This window comes from Pinus tabuliformis, chromosome 8 (assembly GCF_031772625.1).
Source record: "Pinus tabuliformis cultivar Carrire ecotype Pingquan chromosome 8, CPIR1, whole genome shotgun sequence".
Classification (NCBI taxonomy): Eukaryota; Viridiplantae; Streptophyta; class Pinopsida; order Pinales; family Pinaceae; genus Pinus; species Pinus tabuliformis.
The window spans coordinates 427,709,242-427,731,440 of NC_142294.1; the positions used below are offsets into that span (position 1 = coordinate 427,709,242).

The 22,199-nt window shown below is 40.0% G+C and overlaps 1 protein-coding gene across 2 annotated transcripts in view; it reads right to left on the reverse strand.

Moving 5' to 3' along the window:
• LOC149235880 (uncharacterized) overlaps positions 1-22,199 on the reverse strand; it is a 239,828-nt gene that overhangs the window by 20,817 nt on the left and 196,812 nt on the right. The window lies entirely within an intron of this gene.

Consider the following 22,199-nt stretch of genomic DNA (forward strand, 5'->3'; position numbering starts at 1 on the left):
CAACATATGCTTGATTTTGCTCACCTGCTCCCACATCAGATTTGGCCTTTAGTCTAGATTCTTCAATCTTGCACAGTGACCATAGATCCTGGAATGGAGTAGCTTCTTTCTTCCCATAAATACTTGAAGTAAAGTTACCCCACTCTTTCAGTAGTGCATTTAATACAACTATAGTCATTTCTCTATCAGACATGACTTCTCCCAGATCTTGTAGTTGATCCCGGATTTCAGATATCCTCATAAAGTATGAAGCTATTCCATCTTCTTTTGACATCTTCAGCTTGTAGAGTTCTCGCCTTAATGATATGACTTCTCCAGCAGTGCTTACAGAATATAACTCTACCAGTTTGTCATACATTTCTTTTGAAGTTTCGAGGTTGGATACATATGGGATGAGGGGATCCTTCATATATTCTATGAGAATCCTTTGAGCCCTAACTTCCCCTTTCATATACTTTGCAAGAGCTTGAAAATCTTCCTTTCTTGGTTTAGTGATAAATAATTTGACATGTTCCATAACCTCATTTTCAATGAGATTCAGATCTGTCCTTTCCTTCCATGCAAGATAGTTTGAAGCCCCAACCAATTTGTTGCTTTCCTTGACAGGTTCAGATGTGAACATAAATATACCTACTTGATAGAATGCTCCTTCTTCTTGCTGCTTCCTTGATGTTGATGATGATATAGAGGATAAAAAACTTCTCCTTGATGAAGATAGTTTTCTTCAATAATGATCCTTGATCCCACAGAGAGGGAGATCCCTTGGATCTTTTGATGATAATGATGCCTTGAATGGTAGGGATCTTGCTTGAGAGAGATCGCCTTGATGACAAGGTCTTTTGATCTAGCTTCCTTTGGATGAATAGTCTTCAAAACAGTTCAACTTGATTCTTAGATCTTTTCAACTTGAGTAGATGTAGGGTTTTGTCCTTCTTTTCTTGATGATGATCCCAATACTTCTTTGTAGACTTCTTTGATCTAGGGTTTTGATGCTTTCTTTGTAGATCTTGACTTCAAGATGATCTTTTCTTTGATGCCTTGAGATTTAATCCTTGAGTGTCCCTTGATAAGATGCCCTTCGTTGACTTAGTCACCTTAGCTTTGATACCATGTTGAGAAATCTACGGCATCAAGGTTGAGTGATTTCTCTTCTATCAGTAACTGCTTGTGAATGCTTTTTACTTCTTGATTAGGATCTTCTTTGATTATGTTATTGTAATGTTATTCTTCATCAAATAGCTACCAATGCATAAACCATAAAGAGACAAGAGACACAGAATATAGGCTATCATCCCGGGCCAAAACCTCTCACTCTTGAGAGGAAAACCCGAAAAAATTATTCTTCTTATAAAGATTCCAATTGACGAACACCAAGACCAAGACCCATGACCTATTTTCCACTCCAAGACCAAGACACAAGTTCTTTGTCTGTGTTGCTTTCCTTGCACAAGTCAACGCAATCAAACTTCTCCTCCTTCAGCACTTCTCGGCTACCCTGAAACTTCAGCCTCTTTTCCACAGATCTGCACCTCGTATTGTTGTAATACCACACGTGTGAGGAGTAAGAGACAAGTTTGGAGGTGATTCCTTCCTTCGCTATACTTGGAAGCTTCTCTAGATGAACTTGACTAGCAATAGGACAAATATGGAGATCCTTTTCTTGTCCTTTATTACAGCAGATGTACCTACTGCAAAAACCCTAGTTTTTGCCTCACGTGTGAAGTTGTTTTCCCAAGAAAACATCCCAAACCAATGCCAAAAGGTCTCGTTGCTCCTTTCCTCCTCCTCATTGGTTATAAGGCTTCTTTGATGACCTTTTCGCACTTCCTTCAACTGCAGACCTTGACCGAAAATCTCTACTTTGAAATGAGGCCAAGTGGCCTATTTATAGTTGTTTGCCATGCTAATTAGCCAACATGACATGTAGGTGAGCCGACATGTCGTTTGGTGAAGATATTGTTATCCTTCTTGAAGCCGACATGTAGGAGGAGACTTTGCTTGGTCTTGGAGGGCCTTCCTATACATTTAATGACTCTTACAAAATGTAACATGCCCAAGAAGGGTCCTTCATACATGATATAGACTCCAATTGACTTCTATGACTAGATGAAAAATCCTAAAGGCTCACAATGGGAGCCATCACTAAAATAAAATTCCTTGCTTATGAAACCCATGAAACAAGCATTACAATAATAATTTTATTTTTCTTCTTTACATCAATTACATAAAATCACAATTACATGTCATTATGAAGACCAAACCTAGTTACACTTTTCAACAGACACCCCCAAGCTTGCCTTGACAATGTTTGATGGACATTGCTTACACCAGTACCCGGATGACTGTTGATTATCCCTGAGATGACATGGGAGAGCATGCACATCACCTTTGGACCCCAATGCTTGAGCATGATAATGCCAATTCACTCATTTTGCCTCAGAATGGTGACATAGATCATAATTATGGTGATCTCATAGTTTTGGAGGCTCTTTACGGAGGCATAGCCATGCACTTCGAACCTATCTTGAAGTGAGGAGCACTCATGATCCATTTTGTCACTTGATTGTGGTGCCTTGAAAATTTATGGAAAATGATGTCAAGGTGGAGGCCATTACTTCCTACATGTGGGCTATTTTTGGCATTTATGTTATGTTTTTGAGCCATATTGTGTTGGAATTTGAGCAGCCATGGTTAGTATTTTCATCTTGAAAAGAAATTTTAAATTCAAAATTAATTTTGCCTCCAAATTTGATAGGTAAGGTCCAATATTTGACAGGTCGGTTGGGACCCTTTAAGGCACCCATTCGACCCCCTATGATGACTATTTATATGTGAGGAATGATCCTCATTTGAGCAATTCGTTTTTGCATCTATTATCTTTGTTTCTGCGAGCTATTGAAGAAAAGAGGACGCCGAAAATCTTGGAGGAATAGTAGATTCGTTTCTTGGTCCTCTTATGGTTAGCTTGTATATTTATCATTCTGTTTCTAGGTATTTTGATGGACTATGGAATCGCTCTTATAAGGAAAGTATTTTTGGGTTTTCCCCTTTGTGGGTTTTTCCCTGGCCTCAAGCCTGATTCTCTGTCTCTTGTTCTCTGTCTTATTGTTGTTTCTACTGCTCTTTCATGCTTATATTAGTTGTAATTTTCTTGTATAACTGCTTGACAATACTATGTGAAAAATGTTGTTATTTAATCATTTGAAGTAGTTATCACTAAAGAAAATTTGTCTAAAAAACAACATGGTATCAGAGCGCAGGTTAATCCAAGAGCAGTAGTAGAGGACAAATTTATCTATGGATGATTGAGTTCTGTGTGTCCCATCCAAGCTCTTCTATAAGGTTTTATCGCTCTTCTGTAATTTTATCTGAGTTAATCCAAGCTTTTGTTCTAAGTTCGTTGATGATCCATTATTGTAAGTCGAAAAATGCAAAGCTTTGTGGCTCACATTGTATCTTAGAAGCTCGCAATATATATTTCTCTGTGGCTCATATTGTATTTCACTATGGCTCACACATCTCTGTGGATTGAATGGAATTTTTGTGACATCTATCTCTGTGGATTGGACGAGATTTTGAGAATATAAACGATGATCTATTTCTGTGGATTGAACGATTCTCTGTGATGCTAAGCCCTTGATCTCTGTTGATTTGAAGAAGAGAAGACGAATCTTTGTATAGATGCAAGAAGACTATTCTCTGTTGATACGAAGAAGTCCAACATTTGTGATGCGAAAAGACTAACCTCTGTCAGTGACCTCAATCTCCATGATGAAAGAAAATCAGTTATGCGAAGAACCTGAAGTCCCCAATCTCTGTAATGCAAAGACAGACCTTAATATCTATGATGAGGCTATGTGATATGAAGATTCCTAATCTTTGTGATGTGAAGAAGCCAGTGAGGTTAATCTCTATTTAATGTGGAAAAAGTTGTAAGTATAATCTTTGTACTAAAGCAAAGAAGCCTGTGACTTTATTCTATGTATTGATGCGAGATTGATGGAGTGACCCTATTCTTATGGTAGTGATGAGAAATTATGACAGTGACATTGTCCCTATAGTGTTGACAATGATATTCAAGACAGTAATATATGGCAGAGTAACCTTGATATGACAGTATGACGATGTTAAGTGACAGTGCCTCTATGACAGTTGTGACAGTACCTGTGATATACAGTGACCTTGTGACATGATGAATGGTAGTCAATTTGATATAGTTTTGTAACCCTATGTATGGTTGTGACCTTGATGGCAATAAGAAATCTCTATCCATAACAAAAGAGATGATGTCTCTTTGTAAGTTTGCTCAAGAAGTTGTACCTCATATATATTAGTATTCAACGCTAAAGAAGCCAACATTATGCTTGTGATCTGATCTATGTTCTTAATGTTGTAGCATATCTCTGTAAGTAGAGGTATTATCTCCCACCATAAATGATTGAAGTATACAGCTTTTACATCAAATGATTACTTGCCATGAATTTTGTGAAGAAGCTCTTGAAAAAGTAGCCATGGAAAGGTGTCACTAAAAATAAAACAAGTCCATGCAGATTAGAATATATATGCCCTAGTCCTGGATGGTCAAATGTATTGGTAAATCTCTGCTACTGTTCAATGACAAGAAGGGTCTCTTGATTTTAAAAGGTTGTAAATCCTATCATAACAAAAAGGATTAAAGAAGGAAGCCTAGGAAAGAATATTTCATTTTGAGGGTTTGTTAACCTCAAATGTCATTAGGGTTTGAAGTTATAACCCTAGATGTTCAAATTGCAAATCCTAGCCAATAGTTGTTAACCCTACCTCAATATAAAGGGTTGCGAAAATCTTGGTCTTATAAATTGATTACTAAAAGATCTGACATCTTGATGTTAAGGTTGATTTACAGGTTGGAATCAAGAGGGCTAAAGATCAAGAGGGGGTTGTCTTGATCGAAAAAAGATAAGTATCTTGTATCTCTTTTATTGTTTTAATTATCACTGACATTGGATTGTTCATGAACCCTATGTAGGGCTTGCAGAAGGAAACCAAAGGCTTATGGACCATTATGTCTGATTGATAGAAGAAACCCTGACACTTTAATGTTGATGTATGATTCTTGATGATATATTCCTTGTTGATAATAAAATGACTCCTTGATGATGAGGACTCCTTATTGTTGATGATGTGAACTCCTTGTTGCCATTAATTTGGACTCCTTGATGTCATGGACTCCTCGATGATGTGGATTCTTCTGATGATATTGATATATGACTCCTTCTTGTTGATGATGTGGACTCTTTAATGATGAATGATGCATACTCTATGATGTTGACGATGTGTATTCCTTGTTAATGATGATATGTACTCCTTGCTGACAATGATGTATGACTCATTGATGACATAGATGATGTTATTAGACTCCTTGATGCTTACTCTTTGATGATGATGACATGAACCTCTTGATGATATGGACTCATTTGATGATGACTTGGACAAGTTCAACTCCTTGACAATATCTACAAGATTGGCTCCCTAATAACATGGATGAAGTTGTCTCCCTGATGGTGATTCCTTGTTGATGTGGATTGTTGATTTCTGGTAGCATCGGAAGTGCTCGAAGTCTCAAATTGTGCAAGAGGCTTAGACACATGCATTCTCCAATACCAGAAATCGTTTTGGGAAATTCCACCCAGAGACAGTTTTATTAAAATAATTAAATTTTTTTAATGAGACCCCAAGGGGGGTTAGACACATGCATTCTCCAATACCCAAAAATCGTTTTGGGAAATTCCACCCAGAGACAGTTTTATTAAAATAATTAATTATTTTTAATGGGACCCTAAGTCTAAACTTAGGAAATTAAAATAATTAATGGGTATTAATCTAAACTGTGGGTGTAACTTCTAGAAGAAGACGAGGATCAAGCCAAAATGATCTAAGCCATTGATTAGAAGTTAATCTGGGTCGTTGGTTGTCCAACAGAAAGATATAAGAAGAGGCTTGAGGGGCACTTGGAGGACACACATAGAGAGTTCAGAAGATCGAATTTCTGAAGCAGAGCAGTTGCTGGTGAGAAATTCGAAGTGATCTTTTACAGTGAGGGGCAGGGATAGTTCTGGTTGCAGATTTCCCCTGATCCGAGAATACTCAGCAGAGGAGGCAGAGAGAGATCTGAGAGAGGCAGTGCTAAGCCAGACTAGGCTAACGCAGGGCCACGCAGAGGCAGCGTAGGCAGACAAAGAGGCAGCGCATAAGCCTTGAGGGAGGCTGAAATTCGTCGGAGGGTTCGATTTCTGTAGTTGGAAGCCGGGGTGTGAGACCAGGAGAGCAGAAGTCTGAAACTCAGAGCAAACGATTAGCCAGGAAGAGTGACGCAGGTCTTAGACAGTGTGATGTTAGGCTAACGCAAACACTGCATAGAGGTAGCCAGGGGTTGTTCATTCAAGGGCTGGATCAGCTAGGACTTTCAATGATAGTGTGAGGTAATCTCACAAATCTCTCTGTCAGTGATATCTCTATAATGGGATTGCCGGGAAGGCATCCAGAAGTTGTACTCAAAAATTACTACTACATAATAATAAATACCTCAAGGTTGTTGCACCGTTTTTCCCGCATTGGGTTTTTCCAAGGACATTTGTCCAAAAATAACTGTGTAGATGTGTTGTATCTTTTTCCTGTTCAGTTTTCTTGTTTCGACATATATTATTTTAAATAGTGAATGTTGCAGTTGTATTTATTTCGATATTTACCGTAGAACATAGTAAATAACTTGTATGGATTAACAAGTAGGAGAAGTAACATCAGTTTGCTGAAGTAGGGATTCCGAGTTTAGGAATTTTCACATGGATGAGTTTCATTGGGTACAAGAAGGCAAAGTTCAAGAGGGAGTTGACTCACTCTCAAGAGATAAGTACCTTCTCATTTGTTTCTATTATTGTTTTATGAGTTCTTGTCTTTCTTCCTTGGCCTCCTAGTAAGGATTGCAAGTACATAATGAAGACTGCCAAGGTATGGAAATTGTTGAGAGTGGATGGAAAAACAAAGTGGCAAGAAGACTCGTGTTTGATGTGTTGATTTAGGGTAACATCGGATGTGCTATAGCCACGAAATTTGGTGGAGAGGTTGGGGCACATGAGATATCCAATACCCAAAAAGGGTTTGGGCAAATTCTAAATAGATCAAGAGATATTAAAATAATTAATATTTTTAATGGAGTCCCTAAGTCTAAACTTAGGGAAAATAAAATATTAATGTGTATTAATATGAATCTGTGTTAGAATGGTCCAAAAGACATGGATCAAGCCAGATCTAATCTTAGTTGTTGATTAGGGACTTAATCTCGGTCGTTGAGATGCAGTGTTCCACGGGGACGCATCCCCCAGGGTCTGGTGCGCGCACTCCTCGCACCCCACGTACCCGGGACAGGGGGACATCTGGGGAAACGTTTCCCCATGTCCCCCTTTTGGGAAGACGTGGGGAGACGCAAGGGGGGACATTTCCCCAGTGTGGGGGACGCGACTCCCCAGAAGGGGGACGCCTGGGCATCACCCCTTAAATTTTCTTGTAAACAATGATTAATGACAGGGGAAACTTAGTATTTGATCATATTGCCTACTAATGCTATGCAATTCATGGTAATGTTAAATTCTTAAAGTAAAAGTGGCATTCTCCTTTATCTTTCATTTTCATCCTTTTACTTAAATTTTTAACATTACCATGAAATGACTCAGGATGTTTGAGAGTGGTTCCGACCTCATTGGATTTCATATGGAGAAAGTAGAATTTTAGATCTCACTCAAAATCCAGCAGACTTAACAATTTTTTAGGAATTCAGGATTCGATGGATTGCAATGTTTCCATTGCATTTTATCATGTACAAGGGTATGGAATTAGTATTTAATCAAGAGCACCAAGCCCTCTGTGTACTTTAGAGTGACTTTTAGACTCATCACTCCATTGTTTTTGAGTTTAGTTATATCAATTTACTATTTCAGTCTTTAGATTTCAATATCTATTATAGTCTATTTTGCTTAGTACTAATTAGATTCTAGAATGATGAATGATCAATTCAGAATCTAGAGTGATGAATGATGAATTTAATTTTTAAATCAATGTAGATTCTAGAATGGTGAATAATGAATGATGAATAAGTATCAGAGTATTTCATTATTGAATCTCATGGTCTATGGATGAAACATGTATGTATTAGTAAGGATGATGAGTATGGATCAATGTATTTCATTACTTAATTCAATTGTGTATGTATCATTGTATTTCTGCTTTCATTATTGAATATGAATTTGAAATATATATATATATATATATATATATATATTAAAAAAAATTATATACCACGACGTCCTCCCGTCCCCCCTAAATTTCCCTAAAATTTGAGGGTACTCCCACACGTCCCCCTTGTGCATCTCCCCGCACCCGCGTCTCCCCGTCCCGGAGTCTTGGTGGAATATTGTTGAGATGTCAACAGGAAAAGCATAAGAGGAGGCTTGAGGGTCACTTTGGAGAGCACACCAGATGATCAATCATTCTATTCTCTAGAGCGGGTTTTGCTAAGAGAGATAGAATCAGTGATCGAGAGAGCAGTCGAGGGGCATTGAGTACAGAGAAACAGGGAAGGTAGAGATTGTGCCAGGAGAGCAGCGCAACAACCAAGCAAGGTGATGCAGAGCTAGCAAGGGCTCATGCAGGGCCACGCAGAGGCTGCCAAGTGCTGCGCAGAGCACTAGAGGGGCCAATGCAGCTGACGCAGAGGCTCCCAGAGCTGACGCAGGGCCTCCTAGGGCTAACGCAAGCCAAGAAAGGCTGACGCAAGGCCAGCGTGAGACAGAAAGGGGCTGACGCAGTCCAAATTGGGCAGACGTTGGGGTTGCAGGAGCAGTTTTGTGCTGAAGAACTGCCGGAAGGGTTTTCTATGGTTTCAGCGAAGAGATTTCTCTCAAACTATGAGGTATAGCTGCTAAGTAAATTCTCTATTGGCTAGGCCAGTTTTGGCACCCAGATTGTACTCTGATATTGTTTAATAGGAAAACCCTCAGATAGCTGCACTGGTTTTCCCACATTGGGTTTTTCTGGGGACATTGGTCCAAAAATAATGGTGTCATGTGGTGTGTTTGTTCTTGTTTCTTTTAGTTGTTGATCTGTAATATGTTGAGCATGCACTGGTGTTTATTTTCAATATTTACTTTGTAAATAGCTTGTTAAAGGAAAAATAACAAGTAAGTAGGAATAAATCAGAAGAAGTGCATGAAGGGTTTCTAAATTAAGTAAACTTAGAAACTTCAACATGATGACCCTTGGACTTAGAGGGAGAAGAGAAGATTAGCCTGATTGAAACATGTTTCGACCCTTGATGTTCAATATGAAGAGGAGTTGAAGTCTTGAAGGATGATGTTGATCTACTGAAGACGAGTTCGTGAACTCCTCTGTTATGAGTTGATGATATGTTTCTGACAAAGGCTGAGAACCTCTTCAGTGTAAGAGGGAGTTGATTGAAAGTGTTGTATGAGCCTGATGAAATACTTGCTGAGGATGTGGCATGATGGACTGTGAGTCCATGAATACTTGCTTGATGAAGAAGAAGTTGTGAGACTCCATTATTGATATGTTGATTTGGTTCGTTGAGCAAAGAAAGAGCATTGCTACATGTTGTATTGATCAGTATGACATGGATGTTGTTATTACATTTTACACATGAAGCTGATTTGTGAAGCAATGTGGCTTCAAGATGCTTGTTGATCTGTGTGATTAAGAGATGGAATGACCATGGTGTACTATTCTGTTGTTGAGCAGGTTGTTGATGTTTGCTTATGTAAAAAGCTTTGGTTAACGTTGAATGAATAGTTGGATGTATGTCGGCATGTTTGATCAACTGTTGGAATTCAACATGTCTACTCTTCTGCTTTTGAGCAAGTTAATGATTATGTGAGAAGCCTGGAATGGTTGAGGATCCCTTTGAGAGGGAGCATTGGTTTGATAGCATCATAGCAATACTCCCTTCAAGTTACTGTGAGACCTATGTGGTTGGGGAGTTTGGTTTTGAGGCCTATATTGATCTCTTCAAGTTATCATGAGGTATTATTTTCATCTCTCCTTGTAAGGAGATTGATGGTGTACTATGTTCATCTCCTTGTAAGGATATTGATGGTGTACTATTTTCATCTCTCTTTGAGAGGAGATTGATGTTGTATTGTTTTCATCTCTCCTTGGGAGGAGATTGATGGTGTATTATTTTCATCTCTCCCTTTGTTAGACCTGTGGTATGGTTGGGGAGATTGAAGGTGCGATCCCTTCCTTGAATGTTCTGTAAGACCTATGATTTGCTCGGGAAGGATGAGTCATCTCTGTGAGAGATGGACTATGATGAGTATGGCCTCATGAACAATGGTGTTTGGTTTGATGCTATCAGCTTTCCTTATGTTGAGATTGATCGAGAGAGAGAGAATGAAAAGCACCTCCCTGGCTAAGAGGGAGTGTTGGAATTTGAGTAGCCATGGCCCATATTTTCATCTTGAAAAGAAATCAATTAAATTCGAAATTAATTTTGCCTCCAAATTTGACAGGTCGGTTGGGCCCCTTTAAGACACCCATTTGACCCCCTATGATGACTATTTATATGCGAGGAATTGCTCCTCATTTGAGCAATTCATTTTTGCATCTATTATCTTTGTTTCTGCGAGTTATTGAAGAAAAGAGGAGGCCAGAAATCTTGGAGGAAGAGTAGATTTGTTTCTTGATCCTATTCTAGTCAGCTTGTATATTTATCATTCTGTTTCTAGATATTTTGATGGACTATGGACTCTCTCTCATAAGGAAAGTATTTGTGTTTTCCCCTTTGTGGGTTTTTCCCTGGCCTCAAGCCTAATTCTCTATGTCTCTTGTTCTTTATCTTACTGTTGTTTCTATTGCTCTTTCATGTTTAAATTAGTTGTAATTTTCTTGTATAACTACTTGATGATACTATGTGAAAAATATTGTTATTTAATCATTTGAAGTAGTTATCACTAAAGAAAATTTGTCTAGTTTGCCTATGCTAGAAAAACAACATATTGAGGTCAATTTGTGACCTCACTCTTGTTGAATGCTTAAGCAAACTTGTTTTAGGACTTTTCTTGTAAAAAGTATGGAAATAAGGCAATTAGACCTCATATAAATACAAGAGGCCTTATTTCATTTTATCATCATTACTCATCACATTCTCCTCTATTTGAGAGTGCACATTAGTCTTCTCATCTCTACTTGGGAAAAATGTGAATTTTTGTGGTGCATGTTTCTCTTGGAGATGGTATTTTGCTTGGAGATGGTTTCCTAGGATTGACCGAAGTGATTCTTGTGGAAAATTTTGCAAGTCTACTGCATATTTTCTATATTTTACATGTTGAATTTGTCTAGTAGGGTTTCTACATGTGCCATGATATAAATTGTTGCATTTTATCTTGAAATATTGCTCCTATATGATATGTAGAATTGTTCTCTTGGAACCCTTTAAGAGAAGTCTGAGTGTACATCTCATAATTTTAAAATTTGCCCTCATAAGGGAATCGTTACGGTTTAAAAGTGGATGCTCTAGTCATCCCCCTACTTCAGCAAGGGTGTTCTTATTGGGTTTTCCCTAAAAGACTTCATTAACCCATTTAGAGCAAGGCACTAATCATAGTGGTGTCGATCAAACATCATTCTTTAATAAATTTATTCTTCATTCTAATTCCTATATATCTTGGGTTAGGGATAGGGTTTTATCTAAAATATAAAGTGAGCTAGGTTTGATGTTTTATTGCTCTTAAAATAGGAAATGAATTAATAAAATATAATAATAACAAAATCTAGCATTCGTTTCATGATAAATCCTACCTTTAGGGTTGATATCATCATTTTTTTTTGTTGTTTGTTTTAGGCGTGTTTCAGCCATTGAAACTCCCTTGCAAACCTTAATGCCTTGATATCTATTTGAAGGCTTCATCCCTTTGTTGATTTATCATTAAAAGACCTTTTCCTTCAACTGCTATATGACATCGTTTGCCTTAACATTAAAAATATACAAAACCTAACTTCTAATAGCTCAATAATTGGTCTAGCAATATAATACCTAAACATTGGCAAAGATTACTTAGGCCCTCTAGGCTTCGCCAGTACTATATCCCCATCTTTAGACCTTATCTAATCACTCTAAGCCATTCTTATTGAATATTCTATAGTTCATCTTTTAGGGGAGCCCCCCCTTAAATAGCTGGAGAAAGGTTACTGAGGTGACAATGGTATCTAATATGTGGATCCAAACCTTAGGGAAACAGGTACCATGCCACAAATCATATCTCGTGATGAACATCATGTTACCCACCAAAGGTGGGCGAACCCATAGAAGAATTTTTCTCCTCAATATCTCTTCAGTCGACAGCCAACAGCCCCTGACAACCACCAATGTAGCAGATACATTGTTCCATTTGATCTCTGCTCCCTGCATCAGTCATATGTCCCCTCACCCATTTGTCAAGAGCATATGTTTGAAGGTGGGCAATCCAACCCTAAAGGTATGTTTTTCATTGTGCAATCGAGTGCTTATGCTTGTTTTTCCTTTGGCATCTGGGGCATAGATTGTTGGGTGACTTGGAAGAAGGAAGGGTTTTGACCGTAGTTTTGTTCCCTCACCTCAAACCGGGGGTTAATCCTCAATCCTAGTCCCGTGGGATCTCCCCTATTGGCCTATCACTTTAGGAAGGGCAATACTTGGGAAACCCTGATTTTGGTAGTGCGGTCTTGTTTTCCCGTTCCACGTTTTTCACTCCCCTCCGCACATTACAAAACATGTTTCATCATTTCCTTCTCTGGGTCCAAGCCATGTTTCATCATTTTCCTTCTCCGGGTAAGGGCTGGAAATGTTGCCTCGGAGGTTGATGCATCTCAAAGAACATTAAAAGCATATCACGGCCACAAGCAAGAAACAAAACAAAAGAATATTATAAAATGCAAAATATGGTCGGGACATTAAAATAGCACGTGAGCAAAATCCAAACATGAGCTCTACCCCTTATCATTATGGCCATCGCCCTGATTCCTAGGGCCCATGAGTGCCCCCACATCATTAAAGAACCCATACACATCCATTCATCATCATTCACATGACACCTATCAATTGAAGGATGTACCTGGGACATGTCTTTCCCCTTAGGGGTTGGGAACACCTAATAGGGTTGTTTATTAGCCACTCCTACCTAGGAAGGTAACACTATTACAAGATTAAAGCCTGCAATTTGGAAGGGAATCCCATTATGAAGTCTCAATGAGCCCTTGATTAACAAGCTTCGTTCACTTAGATGCACTAATGAATTATTGTACCTGATGGTGAGGAAGCACATTGGATCTTATGTGTAATTGGCAAGTGGTTTCGTCATGGGTTGGACAACTTAATTGGGGCCAAAGCCCACCATAGGATCATATTGACACTCCCAGGGGAAGCGATGAGAGCCATGTGTTAGACCATCATTTCATGCCATGGGCACCTTTAGCACCCTCAATAGTCCGTTCATTGCCCCACATTATTCGCAAAGTGATGCACTTGGACTAGTGTGCCTCGACCAGCTGAGCATATTATGGTGGTTAATCTAAGGCCCAAAGGAGGTTTGTCTCACCCTTAAGACATGGAAAGGAAAGCACCATCATTAGAGCCCTCAGCATTGGAGCATTACAAGCTTTTCTATCATCTGGAGACCCATGAGACCAGCATTTGTGCCCCAAGCCCATTTGGGGCCCCACATGATGACTTAGAGAATTAGGGACCATCGCCTAATTGGTGAATTATGGAGCCCTCTCCCTCATCATGGCACCTTGAGGACTCAACGTGGCCCTCCAATGGCCCTGCATCAGTGTGACGTCATCAATTCAGCTAGCATTTGGATGGCTAATTCATAATTTATAAAAGCTACTTGGTCGGCTTGTGACCAAGGCTTGTATTTTGCCCATTTTGATGATGTTAGGGAGCCTTAGGCTAATAATTCGACCTCTAAGGTCTCATATAAATAGAACTCACCTTCATTTGTGAGAGATCATCATCACACTTTGATTGGTTCTCTTGTAAAAAACTCGCACTTTTCCTTTGGAGCTATGGGAGACTCTTTTGATGCATTTTGATGTGTGGAAGATAATTCGCATTCTTCTTTAGAGCTTCTTCTTGAACAACAGATGGATATATTGCATGTCTCTTTGTAAATGCTAAATGTTGATGAAAATTTTCTTTGAAAAATGTTTAATGCATGGAATTGTTGCTCTAGAATATGTGAATTTGTGCCCTAATTGTTGAAAATTAAGTTTGGAAAGGTTTTCTAGTAGAATATTGCATATGTTATCTAATGCAAGGCATGTATTGAATGTTCCTAGAGAATGAACGTCTTTGATTCTTCATGACACTCCATTACATATTAAAGACGGTAACTATTTGAAGTTGTTACTTAGGGCATTGATTTTCAGCCTCCTTGGAAGACGTTTAATCTTAACTTAAGCATCTCAAGACTCCATTGCCCAAAGGACTAGACATTATTACAAGAAATTTGGTGATCAAACTCCTCTTTCTCCATATTTTCTCCTTAAAACTTTGGTCCCTCTCCCTTGGACGGCTAGACTAGGCAACAAGCTAAATCTTTTAGAAAGTGAATTTTGGATTTTGTTAGTGCAAGACTCTTCCTTAGGGTCTTGTCTAGAGGCTCTCCAAGTTTGGTAGATTTCCCATGGTTCCTCATCCATAAAATCTTGAGCCCTAGGTCTGCCCTAGAAGGGAAACCCTAGCTTGTATCTTCTTGGTTTGGGGACTTCTTTGATGCTATGTTGCACGAAACTTCTAGGAACCCAACATTTCGGGCCATACCTGTACCCAGAACTTTTAAACTCTGTCAAAACTCGACCATCATGTAATCATCTATTAGAGTTAATACAAACTTGGATTTCCTTCTAAATTGTCATCTATGTGTTTTATTTCCTTTTTTTCTTGTAAGCTGGCGTGTTAATCACTTATTTATAAATTTCATTATATATATATATATATATATGACATTCCGACCGACGTTTCCATTTTTGGGAGGTGACATTTCTAAATGTACTTGTTTCGGAAACTCTGAAACTATTAAATTGGCAACTAGGGCCAAACTTCATGTGGGTCACCTTATTTATGGATGCTGATATTTTTCCTACATTCCTCTCGTTGAGAGGTGTAGGATTGATCTAAAGATCATCCGATTCCGACAAGTATTTATGAAGATATAAATTTATTTTGATTATGGACAAATTGTCAAGGTCGGCCAGCAACTTATGTAGGCTCAAAAGCCCAACATTCATGTCTATTCAACCCCAACGTTTTGCATATAAATACAAGGAGCATTCTCCTCATTTGCACACTTCACTTCTCATCACATATCTCCCTCTCTCTTGTGCAGAAAAGAGACTCTTCTCTCTCCTACACAAAAAGGCTCTCTCTCACACACGTGTGGAAAAGAGGACGCAGATTTTCTAGCGCTGAAGCTGCAGAAAGGAACTTTGACCAGCGTGGACTCCTCTTTAACTGTGAGTCTGGTGTGGCTGATTCTCCTTGGAAGGCCGCAATTTTTGGCATCGGAATCAAGGTGATCTGACCTCCAGTTTGACAGATATTCACTGCACTAGTTTAGGGCTGATCTAGGGTTTGCTACTGCTGATATAAATCAGATTTTTGTACTATTTCTCTCTGCTGAATTATTGAAGATAAAAGAAGATTTGATCAAAGGGTTCCCCATACTGGGGTTTATCCCTGGCTAGCTGCCACATCTTGTGTCTCTTGTCTTGGCTTGTTTTCTGTTGATCGTTTAAATGTTCTATCTGCACTTTACTTTATGTACATGTGATTGCTAATCTGTGGATAATAATAAGAAAAACAAGTAAACTACTCCAAGTATAGAACATACCATAATTTAACATGGTATCAGAGCTGAGGTGAAGACAAAGCCCAACTAAGAGCAATCACCGAAAAGAAGGTTGGCAAGGCTATCTAAAAGGAACTATGGGGTCCTCAACACACTTCCCTGCTGAAGACAAACCCCGTGAGAACTCTGAAAACCACGGATGGAAGATGTCTCTCGATCTAACATTAGAAGAACAAGAAGTGCTGGACCATGTGAGAGGCGGAGTTGTTGAGCCTCCATCAAATGCATCCGTTGCTACCAGGAACAAATGGACCAAAGGAGAAGTCAAAGCAAAGAATATCATCCGGGACTCTATCGACAAGCGCTTGGTGGCCTATGTTTCTGAGCTGAACACCTCCAAGGAAATCTACGATAGACTAGTGAGTTTATTTAAAGTTAATGATGCAAATCAAGTCCTGTTTCTTAGAAATAAGCTGAAGGAAATTAAGAAGGGCAAAGATGAAAATATGCAAGCATATTTCTTAAGGATCACCGAGATCAAGAACGATCTCCTATCTATTGGGGAAGTAATTCCTGATAGGGAAATGGCACTCACAACTCTTGGAGGACTACCATCTGAATGGTATATATTCAAGACTACTCTCCTCAACAATAATGTAATTCCTGGATTTGAGGAATTAATGGCAAGATGCATTCAAGAAGAAGCAAGGATGGAAGAACAAGAAATGCCCACACTTAAAGGTCATCCCGCTGCCTTTTCTTCTCATGCTAAAAGAAGAAACAATTCCGAGGCTAAATCCAAAGGAAAGGTTGGACCAAAGGGTGGAAGAAAAGGACAATGTTACCATTGCAATAAACCAGGTCATTATGCAAGGGAGTGTCCTGATAAAAGGAACTCACACCGGGATGATGATCAAAATCCCTCTCAAGGCAATCAAAGAAATGGCAGGTCAAATGGCCGAGGTAAAAGGAGTGTTGGAAATCAAGGAAGAGGACAACCATTCAAGAAGGCAAGAAATTCCAAGTATGAATCTAACACTGTTGACAATAAGCAAGATGAATATTATCTACCAGCTGCTCTATCTACCACTGCTCCCCCGGACTCGCTGGGAAATTGGCTTATTGATAGTGGTGCCTCAAGGCACTTCACTGGTTACAAAGAAGCTCTCTATAATCTGGTAGAGAAAGAAACCAACTTGGAAATTGTTCTTGGAGACAATTCAAAATATCCCGTGAAAGGCGTAGGAAATGTCACTCTTCAATTGAATCAGGGTAATACCATCCACTTACAAGATGTATTATATGTACCTGATCTCAAAAAGAACCTGGTGTCCATTTCGGCAATGGAAGACAAAGGCTACAAGGTGGCTTCCAATAATGGCAAGTTATGTGTATGGAAAAAGAACTTTAAAGATGCTTTTACTCTTGGGTTTCGAGTTGATTCATTATATCAGGTCGGAGGAAGTCCGTTGGGTGTCATGTCTTGTGACACATCTCTTCAGTCCGAACTATGGCATCGGAGGTTTGCTCACCTTCATTATAAAGCTCTACCTGATGTAAGAAAAATGGTGACCGGGATGCTCGAGTTCAGATTAGAGCAAGAAGGTGTATGTCCAGGATGTGCCGAAGGAAAGCTCAAAAGGGGACCATTCCCCTCAAGCCAAAGCAAGACCTCCGATATATTGCAATTGGTTCACTCAGACATATCCAGTGTGATGCCTATGAACTCCTTGGGAGGATGTTTATATTACCTCACCTTTACAGATGATTATTCTCACAAGACTTGGATATATTTCTTGAAAAAGAAGGATGAAGTGTTCTCCTAGTTTCGACACTTCAAAGCCTTGATTGAGAATCAAACCGAAAAGAAGATCAAGATCCTAAGGACTAATAATGGGACTGAATATGAATCCAATGAGTTTCATGACTTTTGCAAAGAGGCTGGCATTAAGAGGGATACTACTACACCATATACTCCTGAGCAGAATGGTGTGGCAGAAAGGAAGAACCGTACGATTGTGGAAGCTGTCCATGCTATGCTCCATGATCAAAGACTTTCGAAGTTTCTATGGGCCAAAGCTGTAAACACCGTCATATATGTACAAAACCGATGCACTCATCAAGCATTGGGTTTCGAAACTCCTGAAGAAATGTTCACCAGTAAGAAACCTGATGTATCTCATTTTAGAATTTTTGGAAGCCCTGTATATTTTCATGTGCCAAAAGAGAAAAGGAATAAATTGGGTGCATCTGGAAAGAAAGGAATCTTTGTGGGTTATAGTGAAAATACTAAGGGATATAGAATTTATGTAGCTGGTCAAAGGGAAGTCGAGATTAGTCATGATGTCACCTTTGACGAAGATATGGCCCTTAGCAAGGTGGACAATCTTCCTACTTTGAGGAGCTCTCAAGAAGCTGACACCAAGGAACCGAAAGAAAAAGAAGATGAGACAATGCCCGATGTGGAAGAACCCTTGGATCCTATTGATCCTCCACCGCCTGAGCCTTCCTCTTCAAGGAAGAGGCCTTCATGGCTTAGGGGGACACTTGATGATGCTGAAGGACACATAGCTCCTCGAGGAACCTTCCGTGAAAGTAAGAAGCCGAACAGGTATTAGGGATACCTGACCATCATGAGCATGATCATTCAAAATGAGCCTTCATCATTCACAGATGTCGTCAAGCATCAAGTATGGAAGGATGCTATGACCGAAGAATATGAGTCTATTATGAAGAACGATGTCTGGGATGTGGTCCCCAGACCCCAGGACAAGACAGTTGTCACTTCAAAATGGCTTTACAAGATAAAGCATGCAGCTGATGGAAGTACGAAAAAGTATAAGGCTCGTTTTGTCGCTCATGGCTTCTCCCAGAAGGAAGGAATAGACTATGACGAGATATTTGCACCTGTTGCCCGATATACCACCATCTGCTCGATCATAGCCCTTGCTGCTTCGCAAGGATGGAACCTACATCAGATGGATGTCAAGACTGCATTCTTACATGGTTCGATCAAAGAGGAGGTCTATGTGGAGCAACCCGAAGGATTTGAGATTTATGATCGAGAATCTCATGTGTGCAGGTTGAAGAAGGCCCTCTATGGGCTAAAGCAAGCACCCTAAGCATGGTATGAGAGGATCGATAGCTACTTGATGAAGTTGGGATTCACTAGGAGTGAAGCCGACCCTAACCTTTACTTTAAGGTTATAGATGACAAGCCTCTCATACTGGTGCTTTATGTTGACGACCTCTTTCTAACAGGTGCAGACCCTCTCATTCACAAATGTAAGAGGAAGCTGGCTTTTGAATTCGAGATGAAAGATCTAGAACTCATGCACTATTTCCTAGGACTCGAAGTTTGGCAGAAACCAGGGGAGATTTTCCTATCTCAAGGAAAGTATGTGGTGAAGATACTGGAAAGATTCGGCATGGTGGATTGCAAGCCCATAACTACCCGATGGAGCTTAACTTTAAGAAGTTAAGCGGTAGTGCTACCGGACCTGTTTTAGGAAATGCTACCGAGTATCGACAGCTCGTCGGAGCATTAATGTTCTTGGTGAACTCCTGTCCAGATATATGCTTTGCAGTCAACACTTTGAGTCAACATATGGTTGAGCCTCGCCACTCACATTGGATTGGTGCCAAGAATCTGTTGAGATATCTTCATGGCACAATCACTCATGGATTAAGATACACTGCCGGAAATGTGAGACTACTTGGGTATACTGATGCTGATTGGGCAGGCAATGTGGAGGACCGAAAGAGCACCTTCGGGTGTTGTTTCTCTTTGGGATCTGCCTCGATATCTTGGATGAGCAGGAAGCAGAAGTCGGTGGCTTTGAGCACCGCTGAGGCAGAATACATTGCTGCTAGCATGGCCTCTTGTGAGGCAGTCTGGTTGCGAAAGCTCTTCAGTGAGCTGTTTGGATTTACATTGGATACCACCGTGATTCTATGTGACAACCAAAACGGGATCTGTTTATCAGAAAATCACGTATTTCATGATCGCTCCAAGCATATCGATATTAGGTACCACTATATTTGAGATATGGTGCAGCGAGGAGCAATAAGGCTCCAACATATCGGTACAGATGAACAGGTCGCTGACATTCTAACAAAGCCCCTAGGAAAAGTCAAATTCCTGACTTTCCGAGAACGACTTGGTGTCATTCAGAGACCCTCTGATGAGGGTCAAGTATGATGTACTGAGCTCTGGGAGCTCCAGGGGGGCGCGGGGTACTGACCACAAGGTGACTCACCATCCCTTGTTGGTGCACTTTGTATAGGGTAAAAGATGCAACCTTCCACTGTGACACCCCGTGGCGCCTATGGAACAGGATGATTAGTTCTCCTGTGGGCCAGGATGATTCGTTCTCCATGGCAATTGTGGACCAGGATGATTCGTTCTCCTGTAGGCCAGGGTGATTAGTTCTCTGTGGCATCCGTTGGATAGGATGATTCGTTCTCTTGTGGACAGGATGATTAGTTCTCCTGTCGAGGCATCCTACCCATGCAGTCTAGGACTCATGGGAAGTACCTCTCATCTAATCAATCAGCAGGGAAATGAGGATAGGGACCATAGTAGTTCTATCGATGGACGCATCGTTGTATCTACCGTACTCCCTATGCTAGGATGACCTTCATTGATCTAGGATCAATGATACTGGTCTGGGACCAGTGAGAGTGGTACACACTCTGAGACTAACTTTGGGTCAGTGGAGGATGGTATGATACATCCCCGATCATTTCTTCTTCTTCATAATTTGACCAAAGCAAAGCAGAGCAGAGTAGAACAGAGCAAAGCATAGCAGAGCAAGTAGGGTCAAGCCATACAGGACAGTGCATTTGATGGATGGACAGTAGTGACAATCTGACAGATTGTAGATGAAGTTCTCCCTAGTTGAGAGGGAGTGTTAAAATTGGCAACTAGGGCCAAACTTCATGTGGGTCACCTTATTTATGGATGTTGATATTTTTCCTAGATTCCTCTCGTCAAAAGGTGTAGGATTGATCTAAAGATCATCCGATTCCAACAAGTATTTATGAAGATATGAATTTATTTTGATTATGGACAAATTGTCAAGGTCGGCCAACAACTTATGTAGGCTCAAAAGCCCAACAGTCATGTCTATTCAACCCCAACGTTTTGCATATAAATACAAGGAGCATTCTCCTCATTTGCACACTTCACTTCTCATCACATATCTCTCTCTCTCCTGCACAGAAAAGAGTCTCTTCTCTCTCCTGCACAGAAAGGCTCTCTCTCTCACACGTGTGGAAAAGAGGACGCAGATTTCTAGGGCTGAAGCTGCAGAAAGGAACTTTGACCAGCGTGGACTCCTCTTTGACTGCGAGTTTGGTGTGGCTGATTCTCCTTGGAAGGCCGCAATTTTTGGCACCGGAATCAAGGTGATCTGACCTCCGGTTTGACAGATATTGACTGCCCTAGTTTAGGGCTGATCTAGGGTTTGCTGCTGCTGATATAAATCAGATTTTTGTACTATTTCTCTCTGCTGAATTATTGAAGATAAAAGAAGATTTGATCAAAGGGTTTCCCCATATTGGGGTTTGTCCCTGGCTAGTCGCTACATCTTGTGTCTCATGTCTTGGCTTGTTTTCTATTGATCGTTTAAATGTCCTATCCACACTTTACTTTATGTACATGTGATTGTTGATCTGTGGATAATAATAAGAAAAACAAGTAAACTACTCCAAGCATAGAACATACCATAATTTAACAACGGTTCGGCATTTTGTGCAACTTGGCTTTGAGGGTTGTATGAAATTAGTATTCATTGGATTAAATCATAAGAGACCCTTTCTCCTCCTTGCCTCGACCCTTTGTGTACTTTGGAAGCATTTCAACCCACGATTATTCATAAAACCCAGGTCTAGAGCAAGTCTTTGTTAAGACTCTCGAAGGGAGTGAAGAGCCTCCTGGAAGTGTCAAATCATCACAAAGAGCTTCCTTGAGAGGTCCTATCTCGTCATCTAGAATCTTGATCTTAGGAATACCTATTATCATCATCATATCTAAAACCCTAAGTCTCGATCTCTTCATCTTAAGGCTTTTATAGGAGGGTGTGTTAACTTCCTTGAAGCATTGAGCCATTGTTGTGTCTCTCCTTGAATGGGCCTTGTGGAATCACATCACACCTAATCATCGATATATTTATCCTAAGTGATTTCCCTTCCCACTGGGACTCCTCCCATTGGTACAATTCCGTAAAGAGCGCGGGACATTGACTGTGGTGACAGTGGGTCATTGTCCCATTGTTATCACTTGGTATAGCTCTTTGTCCTATAGGGTTTCCCTTCTTAGGG